This window comes from Oxyura jamaicensis, chromosome 2 (genome assembly GCF_011077185.1).
Source record: "Oxyura jamaicensis isolate SHBP4307 breed ruddy duck chromosome 2, BPBGC_Ojam_1.0, whole genome shotgun sequence".
Classification (NCBI taxonomy): domain Eukaryota; kingdom Metazoa; phylum Chordata; class Aves; order Anseriformes; family Anatidae; genus Oxyura; species Oxyura jamaicensis.
The window spans coordinates 116,960,266-116,970,904 of record NC_048894.1 but is presented as its reverse complement, the minus strand read 5'-3'; the positions used below and the strand labels follow the sequence as shown (position 1 = coordinate 116,970,904).

The window sequence follows — 10,639 nt, the reverse complement described above, 5'->3', positions numbered from 1 at the left end:
AGTCAGAAGACTGACTTTTTTTTTTTTTTTTTTTTTTTTTACCTGGGAAAAAAAAATGTAGAAACAGATTTACTGAGAAGAAATCTGACACTTTCCTGGCAACTGGCAGTGATGCCTAGTGAAAGAAGCTAAATTTTGCTGTTGATGAAATTTGCAAAAACTCATGAAAACAGTTTTTGAACTCATCCAAATGTCAGCACCCTAAAGACAAATCTAAGTAGAAATGTCAGGATTACAGTTTTTTTACGTACTTCAGGCACCCTATTCAGTATATGGTCCTTACAGTTTAATATTGAGGTATCTTCTTTCTACAGGAAAAAAAAAAAAAAAGAAAAAAACAAATGAAGACTTTAAGTGTTGATTCTGATTTTTATTTTTCATAGAATCATAGAATGGCTTGGGTTGGAAGGGACCTTAAAGATCCCCTAGTTCCAGCCCCCCTGCCATGGGCAGGAACACCTCCCACCAGCCCAGGTTGCCCAAAGCCTCATCCAGCCTGGCCTTGAATGCCTCCAGGGATGGGGCATCCACAGCTTCTCTGGGCAACCTGCTCCAGTGTCTCACCACCCTCAGAGTATAGAATTTCTTTCTCTTACCTGGTCTATATCCACCCTCTTTAAGTTTAAAACCACTCCCCCCTTGTCCTATCACTACATGTCATTGTAAAGAGTCTCTCCATCTTTCTTGTAAGTTCCCTTATAAGAACACATGGGCCACTATAAGGTCTCCCCAGAGTCTTCTCTTCTCAATGCTCAACAACACCAAATCCCTCAGCCTGTCTTTGCAGGAGAGGTGCTCCAGCCCCTTAATCATCTTTGTGGTCCTTCTCTTGGCTCATTCTAATACGTCCATGTCCTTCTTTTGCTGGGGGTCCCAGAGCTGATTGTGGTGCTCCAGGTAGAGTCTCACGAGAGCAGAGTACAAAGGGACAATCACCTGACCTGCTGGCCATGCTTATTTTGATGCAACTGAGGATATAGTTGGCTTTCCGGGATGTAAGCAGATGTTGCTTGCTCATGTTGAGCTTGTCATCTACCAGTATTCCCAATTCCTTCTTTGCAGAGCTGCTTGCAAACCTTTCATCAACCAGTCTGTACGGATGTTTGGGATTTTAATTTTGCCCGCACTTGACAGCTATAATCCAATTTTGTCAGAAGACTTTTCATTTAGTGATTTCAAGTTGAAGTGTTCTCCAAAATCTGGTGAGATCTACTGAAAAACTAAAAAAACAGTAATAATAATGGAAGGTACACCTGTTTTGTCCAAATCCCCACAAACAAGTAAGACTGCCAAAACTACAGCTAAGGGCTCTCTCCCTGAATGTCATAGCTCCAGATCACTTACCATTGTGTAGTAAAAGATGAAAGGTTATGGTGGAAAAGCTACTAGAGGACATCACCAGTATTTTGGGCACCCTACAGCATTAGAAAACTTGTTTTTCTTAGATGAGATCTAAGTGTCACACAAGCTAGCCATTTCTGCTATATAATCAAACCTTTTTGTTGTTGTTGTTGTTGTTTTGGTGAGTGCTCCGGTCATGAAGAGAAAGCCCATGAGAAATTTGCATCCAACAAAGCAGCACACCAGGGACTTCAAGTGGTATATATCTGACAAAACTCATTTTCAGTGCAATGCTTTTTATAATCTATGCCTTGACAGTTTATTTCCTTGTGGTGATTTTACCCAGCTGAACTCCACCACAACCTCTCTCTCACTCTCCCTCCTCAAAGGAAAAGGGAGAAAATAGGACACAAAGGGCTCAAGGGTTGAGATAAGGATAGGGAATTCACTCAACAATTATCATCACAGGCAAAACAGACAGCATAGGGAGAGTAATATAATTTATTACCTATTATTAACAAGCTAGAGCAGTGAGAAACTAAAAGCAAACTAAACCCACCTTCCCCCAGTTCATCCTCTTCCACCTCCTCCCCCCAAGCAGCACAGGGGATCAGGGAATGGGGGCTGCAGTCAGTCCCTGTTGCTTTGTGTCCGCCACTCCCTCCCGGTCCCTCTCTGCCCCTGCTCCCCGTGGGGTCCCTCCCACGGGATGCAGTCCTTCCCCAGCTGAGCCTGCGGGGGCTGCCCACAGGCAGCAGCTCTTCAGGAACTGCTCCCACACGGCTCCGTACCACGGGGTCCATCCCCCAGGAGCAAACTGCTCCAGCACGGGTCCCCCACGGGCGGCAGCTCCCCCCAGACCCCCTGCTCCTGCGTGGGCTCCTCTCCACGGGCTGCAGCTCCGGCCCGGGGCCTGCTCCTGCGGGGGCTCTCCATGGGCCACAGCCTCCTCCAGGCCACATCCACCTGCTCCACCGGGGGCTCCTCCACGGGCTGCAGCGTGGAGATCTGCTCCATGTGGGACCCATGGGCTGCAGGGGGACAGCCTGCTCCACCAGGGGCCTCTCCACAGGCTGCAGGGGAACTGCTGCTGCCTGCCTGGAGCACCTCCTGCCCTCCTGCTGCACTGACCTGGGGGCTGCAAGGTTAGTTCTTGCTCCTCTTTTTTACTTTTCTTCAGTCTTCTCTCCCAGAGGAGCAATGGGCGTCATTCCCTGTCTCAGTTCTGGCCAGCAGTAGATCCCTTTTGGAACCAGCTGGAGCTGGCTCTGATCTGACATGGGGCAGCTGCTCGGCTCTGCTCACAGAGGCCACCCCTGCAGACCCCTGCTACCAAAATCTTGTCACATAAACCCAATACACTCCTAAATGATCTTTGGATGCCTCTCATTTAAATTCTTCATGGCATAACCAGTTACAAGGTGCTTCAGATGACAACTTAATAAAGGCTGATCTTGTGAAAACAGAACAGAACACGGTGACAAGAAATTAGAGTACTATTCTTGGTTTTCCATATTTTCTTTCTAATTCTGAGAAAATTGTTTAACCTTCCTGAGCCTCTCTGTACTCTGTAAGATAAGGATAATGATACATGCCTATTCTACAGAGATCCATGAAGATAATTATCTTTACATTGAAAAGCTATGGGAATGAAAAGTATTGTTACTTCACTGTTATTTAATTGTATGGGTGACGCGTTCACTTATATGAGTTGACTGGCAGATTCAGGTCCTTTTGGAGAAACACTGTCTTCTGTTGGATGAAGAATCCCTACCAATTTCACATAATCTTTTTTAGTTTACACTCTTCCCAGCCAGGTTTAGGAGTTTTGGGGCTTTGTTAACATTATGATACTGCTCTAGTATTTACCATGCGAAGAAAAATAATCTAAAAATAGGCAAAACAAATCAATCTTTCTGTTATTAATTTCCCAGCTGGAAGAATAACAACAGTAGGATGCCAACTAAACACAAATCTCTATGCAGATTTTTAAGAAACTTTCCTCAGTAAAGTGCTGACAGTTATTTCAAACTTTTTGGTTTGTTTAGTATGATTCTAGTTTAAGATCTATACAAGGTTCCATTGAGAGTAACAATTATGAGTAGTGTGACATCCTTCCCTCCCTCCCTCATTTGTGCTAATGGCCATGTTTCTCAACTGAGTTATTGTAATATCAGAAGAATTGTCAGCATAAAGATTACACATCAACACCAGAATGCCAAAAGCCAGTTGATCTCTTAAAAGGGAGAATGGTGATAGCTGAGAATCACAGGTGAAATGCAGTAACAGAAACATGTAATGACATTCTGTCCTCAAGAATTTATACTCTGATATTAGGCAGAGGAAATAAAGAAGTGTTATTGACCTTTGCAATAACACCACCTTTGGGTGTTATTAGCCCCCTCTGACCTTTATGGGAATAAAAATGTGTGTAAGAGTAACCTTAACAATATTTAGAGGGTGCTTACATAATATCCATCAAGGAAAAAGTTTACCAGAGTTCATTTTCATATATATTTATATTTAATAAGTTTAAATGTCTTCAAATGCAACACAGGTTTTGAGTAAGTTGGTCTGAAATTTTGGAAACTGGTTATAGGAGGTCAGATTTTCATTCTAGCATACTTGGAAAGTTTGCAGCATGCCTCTCTAAGAAGGCAATTCACATTACTCAATTGCTGGATCTTTGCTTTCCCATGTTGAATGAAGAACATATTTTATGCTCCAACTATAAATGTCTTCAGCCATTACAGCTCCCTACAGCTCGGAGTCACAAATCAAGTACTTATTACGGCTTAGATCATCAGCATCTGATTTTGTTTTGATTTCCAGGATCTCATTGAGATGAATGGTGTTGCTCTGCTGCAACAGCTAAATCAGTTAAGAAAAGCTACACTAACACTACAAGCATGTACTTTGTTTTTGTTGCCAGAAACTGATTAGCCTGTGATAAAAGAAATTAGTTCTAGGGTTTGAAGGGGGTCAGTGAATGACTTAAATGAAGGTCATTAGATGGTTCTTAAAATCACCAGGAGAAAGAAGAACTACTGTTCTTCTACTACTTCTTTCCTTCTGCAATGATACTTCCTGGCTACAGGGTAGAAAGTCAGAATAAAGAAAGGTAGTGCATTGATTTTGTTAATGTCAGTACTCATAAAGACAGCAGCAAATAAAAGGCCACACACACACACACAAAAACAAAACAAAACAAAACAAACAAACAAAAAACACAAAACAAAACAAAACAAACAAACAAACAAACAAACAAAAAACACCTTTGGGTCTCACTTGGCTAGATGATCTAACTGCAGCTCATACATATTATAAAAGGAATTGAAGCCACCCTAATGGTCAAAGTCCCAGAAGTTCCAAACAAGAAATGTCTTCAAGGATCTGGGATAAAGTTGAACTGAGCAATGTCTAAAGCTGCTTCTCTGTCATAACAGAAGAGAAAAAAAAAATCCTAAACAAGAGTCTAAGAAAGTGTGCCACTTGTAAAAGTATTCAGAACAGCTGTTTGATGTCTATGATGAATCTTACTTTGTTGTTTTCTAAAATATATTTCTAGTGCATTTTTTCCACAAAAATATGACACTTCTACCATCTCCTCTTTACAACTGAGGTTCAGGAAATGACTACAAATACTTTTATTTATTTATTCCTAAATCATCCTCTAAAGAATCTGACAACTTTTCTGAAGGTTGAAGGGAATCATAAAATATATGAAGCTATGCAGTAGTCTTCATATATATATTTTATGATAAAAGATATGTATGAACAAAGTAGTGTGACTAAATAGTTGTAGCTTTTTTATTTCTTGTTGTTTTTATGTGTTAAACATATACATATACAATTTTACTGTTCATGTTAATACATATGTATCTGAAGAAACCGCACAAACCCAGTTGGATCCCAAATAATTTCATTTGCTATGAAGGTTTTAGCTACATGCTTATTTACGTGTAGTCCCATTGATTGGAAGCTACTATTTTACTTGATGAGCAGTTGCTGACTTCAGCAGACTGACTAATTTTCACACTATTCAAAAAGCCAGTTAAGTAAATCTTTCTCTCCTATACCTAGGTTTTCTTTGATTTCATGTAAATTCAATGAAAAGTTAAAGAGAGATTGAATAAAACAGTTAAGGACCTTCAATCCCTATGAAGATTTATAGTTGTTTTATTGTCAAATATTTGATTATTTAGTTTTTCACTTTTTTGGGTTGGTAGAAAATTAAGAACTGTCAGGAGACAGGATGATAGGATCTTTCACATGATGTAGAGGATGGAGGTTTAGACTCTTATTCAGACCTTCTGGAGTACAAAATGTTCATTCCTGTTGTTGCATGTTAGAATGAGTTGGCTTTAACAAAGTCTTTCACTATTAGTATGAAGTAACAAAATGCTAGCCTAAGTCAAGGCTTAGTATTAACAATGGTCTGCTTATTTGTCCGTGACTTGCACAGTAAGATATGTGTTAGGCCAAATAAATGAAAAATATCACCAACTTTTTTCATTTTTTTTTTTTCTTTACCACAACAGATCATCTAAAGCAATGGTGTTTTTTTTTTGTTTGTTTGTTTTCGTTGTTTTTTTGGTGGACCTTAAACATGATTAGCCAGTACAAAATTAATCTGGTCATTATACCTTGCATTGACATATTCACTGCAAAGTTTGGCCTGCCAAGTTAAACTGTGAAAGAGCTTAATTTGGGCTTTATACTTTGAAAAGCTCAGTATCAGGGCTAAATCACCCATTGGCCTTAGCAGGCCCACCTGGGACCTCCACTCACAACCCTGCCCGTGGCCCCTGGAGATCGGTTTAACCTCAGGCTGCTGTACAGTGCAAGTATACTTACCATCTCCATCCCTAAATTATTGTCTGGATTTCCTGCATTCACCTTAGTTGTAGCATGTTGCCTTGTCTCGTGATGGATGGGCTGTTCAAAGGAGCTGTTGCTGAACCATTCTGCTTTGCTTGTTTAGCTCAGGTGCTGCTATTGGACTGTTCTGTGTCAGTGAGGACACTGCATATTCTGTGCTCCTGGCTAGCCCTGCCTTACACACAGAGCACACCCCTGCTCTTGTATAAGCTCAGGGGCCATCATGCCTGTCAGAAGGGAATCTCTCTTAAAAGTCAGTCACTTGAAAGTGTTCAGCATATCACACAAATAGGTATGCAAGGAGGTGCCCAAGTCTACCATTCTCACTGTCAGCATACCTCACTTACAAGATGTTGCTTTCTGTGTCTTTTTTTTTTTATTCTTTTCCTTCTTTGCCTGCTCTTTCTTTCCAGAGCCTTCCCAAAATATGTTAGTGACACTTTTTCTATGATACAGACACTATGGCCTAGCTGTACCTCAGTCTGTATCTCCTTGTATGAGAAGGGCTGAAGGCAGAAAATATCCTGCACTTAGTGACAGTAGAAAGATGCAGAAATGACCAAAGAGAGATTTGTGTAGTCAGGAAACAAACAAACAAACAAACCAAACAAACAAAAACAAAACAAAACAAAAACTAAAAACAAACAAAAAACCTTGTATTTTTGAGCTTTGTTTACAATCCTCATTAGCTATTTTCTGCAATCTTGTGTAACTTCTCAAATCCCAGTTGCATGCCATTATCTCTTTCTTCTGTTTCCTGCCTTGTCCCTTTATCCATCTATTTTACTTCACTATTTATCTTCTCCTACCTACTTTGACATCCCATAAAGTCATGAAAGTAACCCAATGCCTGCTACTGCTATGTAGTTTACCCATATGCATATTGTTCTCTATATCCATATTCAAGTAATTACAGCAATGGCAAAAGAGGGTTTTATACATCCAAAAGAAGATTAACATAATGTATGTAACAACTGAATCCTATTGTTTAAAAGATTTAAATCATCATAGGAAAAAAATCAACCTTCTCACTTTGCCAAAATATTAGATGTGTTAGAAATGAAAAGAGAGATGTGGATTTTTGACAAATTTGCAACATACAGATAGCTTTTCTCATCTTTCCTACTTAAAAGCAGCATGTAAGAAACAGATACCTAACAGACTGTATCTCTAAGTGAATGATTGGACTTAAAAGCCTCTTAAATTATTGCATAGAAGCCAGTTGACTATCCTTAAGAAGATTAATGATAATGTATTATTAGCTCATATACAAGAAGAGTGGCTCTACAAGTTAAATGTTAATTTATATAAATGAAATTATATATTGTTCCATATTTGACTAACAAAAATCAGACACACAAAAAAAGGAAAATTCCCAACACTTATTATTTCAGAATAAAATTGAGCAATTATTTAAGATGCAAAATATAGTAACTTCCTTTTAACAGTGACTCGTTCAAGGGAAGCTCATCAACTGTTTGGCTTCAAAGCATTAATCATGGTGGTATGTAATTTTTCTGAGTTCAAAATGCTGTGTTGCTTATAAAGAAAATAGCATCATAAATTTAGCAAAACACCCTCTTAATTTAAGCAAAGAATGACACAAAATCTGTTGTTGACTCACTGTCAGTTACAGCTAGAGACAAATCAACATATCTTCATGGAGAATGTCTCGTGCTTACAGTTTACAATCCATGAGTAGGACAGAGGTGACACTTTCTGCTGAAATATTCATGTTGTATACTAATATACCTCTATGACAAGTTACAAATGGATGAAAGCAGAAACACTGAAGTAAGACATTTCTTTTCCCATTAGGGAACATGGAAAAAATATGTAATGAAAGTAGATATTCATAATTTTTGCCTTAAAATACCCTATTATTTGTAAAATATCATACAGACGAACAGGTAAATTCTAGAGATGAGATCTAAAAGACAAACAGTTGACTTGGTAACAAATACGAAGTTTTATTTTTATACATTTGATCGTTTATACATTTGATTGATCTTGTTTTTGGTTATATAATTATCAGTGATTACAGACCACTGGAACCCTTCCATTGTTATGATCCTAGGTTTGTTCCTAACAGAAGAAAAGAAGATGAAGGCATGAGCAGCAAACTAGAAAAGTAATTTGAAGGTCAAACAGCAGATCACAGGTGGCATATCATTGAGACCAATGACTATGGACACAGATTTGGTTTCATTTAATCTTTCAGTTAAAGTATACATATGCGTATTTCCAGCATGTATTTTCAATGTTTTAAAATACAAATTGAGCATAACGTACGTTCTGGCAGCTAAAATAATACTCCTTCCCAAAGGGTGTGTGCTACCCTTTGCCCACACCCAGGAAGGAGCACTTGCCAACGTGACTGCTCCAGGGGACCTGAGAATGGTAACATTACCCTAGCACAGTACTCTGTGGTAACTAAAAAAAAAAATATTCCTGCGCTCTGCCACCCAGATTTCTGCAGATATATCTTTAGGTAAATATCACTGCTATTCCTGCTTACTTGGAGACACAAAAAAAATTACTACTTTTAAAGATATCTCTTTCAATCAACTAGCTTTGGAGCCTTTGGGAGACATTACTCTGATCTTAAGCATAATCGGCATACAAACACTTTTATCTAAGACTGTTATCCTGGGATTGTTTACCCAAACTGCAAATTAAACAGGCCCAAGATGTAGAAACACTACAGCTTGCACATGTAGATCTCACCAGTCTTACAGGTGAGATCTATCAAGTTTCATCAGTAAAAGCAGCACCCTACAAATGTGACTAAACTACTTCCAGAGCCAGGTCACACCTGAAAGCAGTGTAGCTGCATTCCTGTTTCAGAGGACCACAACAACAGCATACAAAGCCAGCTCGATGTTTTGCTAATGCATTAGAGCTGGAGGTTACGACGTGACACAGGACCGTGTAGTCAGACTACCCCATTACAATTTAACTGTCAGTGGGTTCGTGCTGTATATGCAACTGAACTGACTCAGCTTGGCTTTGGCACTCTGTGGGACCTCATCAGCCTTCCTGGGAACTGGAACAGTACTCACCATAAATCTTTGGAAGTGACATCATAGCTGCTGGGATATAGATAAGAGACACAAAAAGTATATTCCAGTCTGGAAGGCAAAAACAAAACAAAACAAAAAAAGATTTAAAAGTAAGATGGATAGGCCAAACAGTTGGGCTAAAATGAGCTGCTTTCCAGAAGTTACTACGTTTCCCTCTGTATTGTTTGAAATATTCTCAGTAGTACAGTATTTTTTGCTCTGAGACAAGATGTTGATGTGGGAAGACCAAATCTTCAAGATAGGAGAAAGACACTGCAGCTCTGCTGAATTTCAAAGCCCACTTCCTGACACAGGCTGTGTCACTGACAATATAGGATACAGTTTGAAGTACACATTCAGTGTATCCTCTTTCCAGAACCAGTGTGAAGTAGGGAACAATATCTAAAAAGTATAGCTTCTACTTATACAGCACATGCTCTGTGTGCTCTATGCCTATAAAATGGCCAACCAAGGCTTGCCAAGAAAGAAAAATAAAAGAAGGCAATGATGAAAAAATGACAACAACAGAAAGAGCTCAATGCATATACTATATTAAGGCAAGAATATCAGAAGGAGAAGGCATACCAAACAGACTGAAAAATCAACTGTAATTTTAAAGTGCCTGATAATTAAAGATGAAACAAAAAAGAAAAGTGAGATTAGATGGGGGAAGGAAGTCTAATTGTGGAAACTTGAGAAAAAAATTACACAAAACAAATGAGAAACAGGATGTCATACTTCAAAGAGTTGCCCCAAGTTACAAGATTTAAACATAAATTAAAAATATATCAACTTTTAGTGTAGTTTCTAGTATGAAGATACTATTTTTATTTTGAGGAGAAGGAAAGCAGCAGTTTCTGATCTTCAAATAAATCTAAATATTGGACTAAGGGTAACTTCAGAAAATAATGAATTCTTCTTATCTTATATATGGCTGCTACTTCTGGAACTGTTTGCCAAGAATTCTTCAACTCCAACATTTTAAATTTCTAATGGCTGTGCTACATTGGTCATGACTTGTGCCTCTAATGACAATAAAGGAGACAGAGACAGCAAATACCATTAACTGAAAACTCCGGTGCTGCCATCTCTTTGAGGCCAACTTCTTGTTCATGCTTCACTGGCATAATGGAAGATGATGATCATTCTCAATAAGGAAAAATGTTGGATAGAAAGCATTAAATTTGCAAGAGTTGGCAATACTGTATCTTTCACAATTATTTCATTCAATTCGATCACTAACAATTGGTCTTACTGGATTAGAAGATCTTAACATTTCTATTATTTTAAAAGCAACTTTCAAACAAGAAACTGTAACAAAAATTATGATATATTATCAAATCCTACTTACCCAG

The 10,639-nt window shown here is 38.7% G+C and overlaps 1 long non-coding RNA gene across 1 annotated transcript; it reads right to left on the bottom strand.

Moving 5' to 3' along the window:
- Window positions 1–248: 248 nt before the first annotated feature.
- Window positions 249–10,096, bottom strand: LOC118162789. The gene is made up of 2 exons (XR_004748629.1): window positions 9,285–10,096; window positions 249–308 (listed from the first exon to the last, which is right to left on the bottom strand). It is a non-coding gene; the product is annotated as an uncharacterized LOC118162789 (long non-coding RNA).
- Window positions 10,097–10,639: the final 543 nt, after the last annotated feature.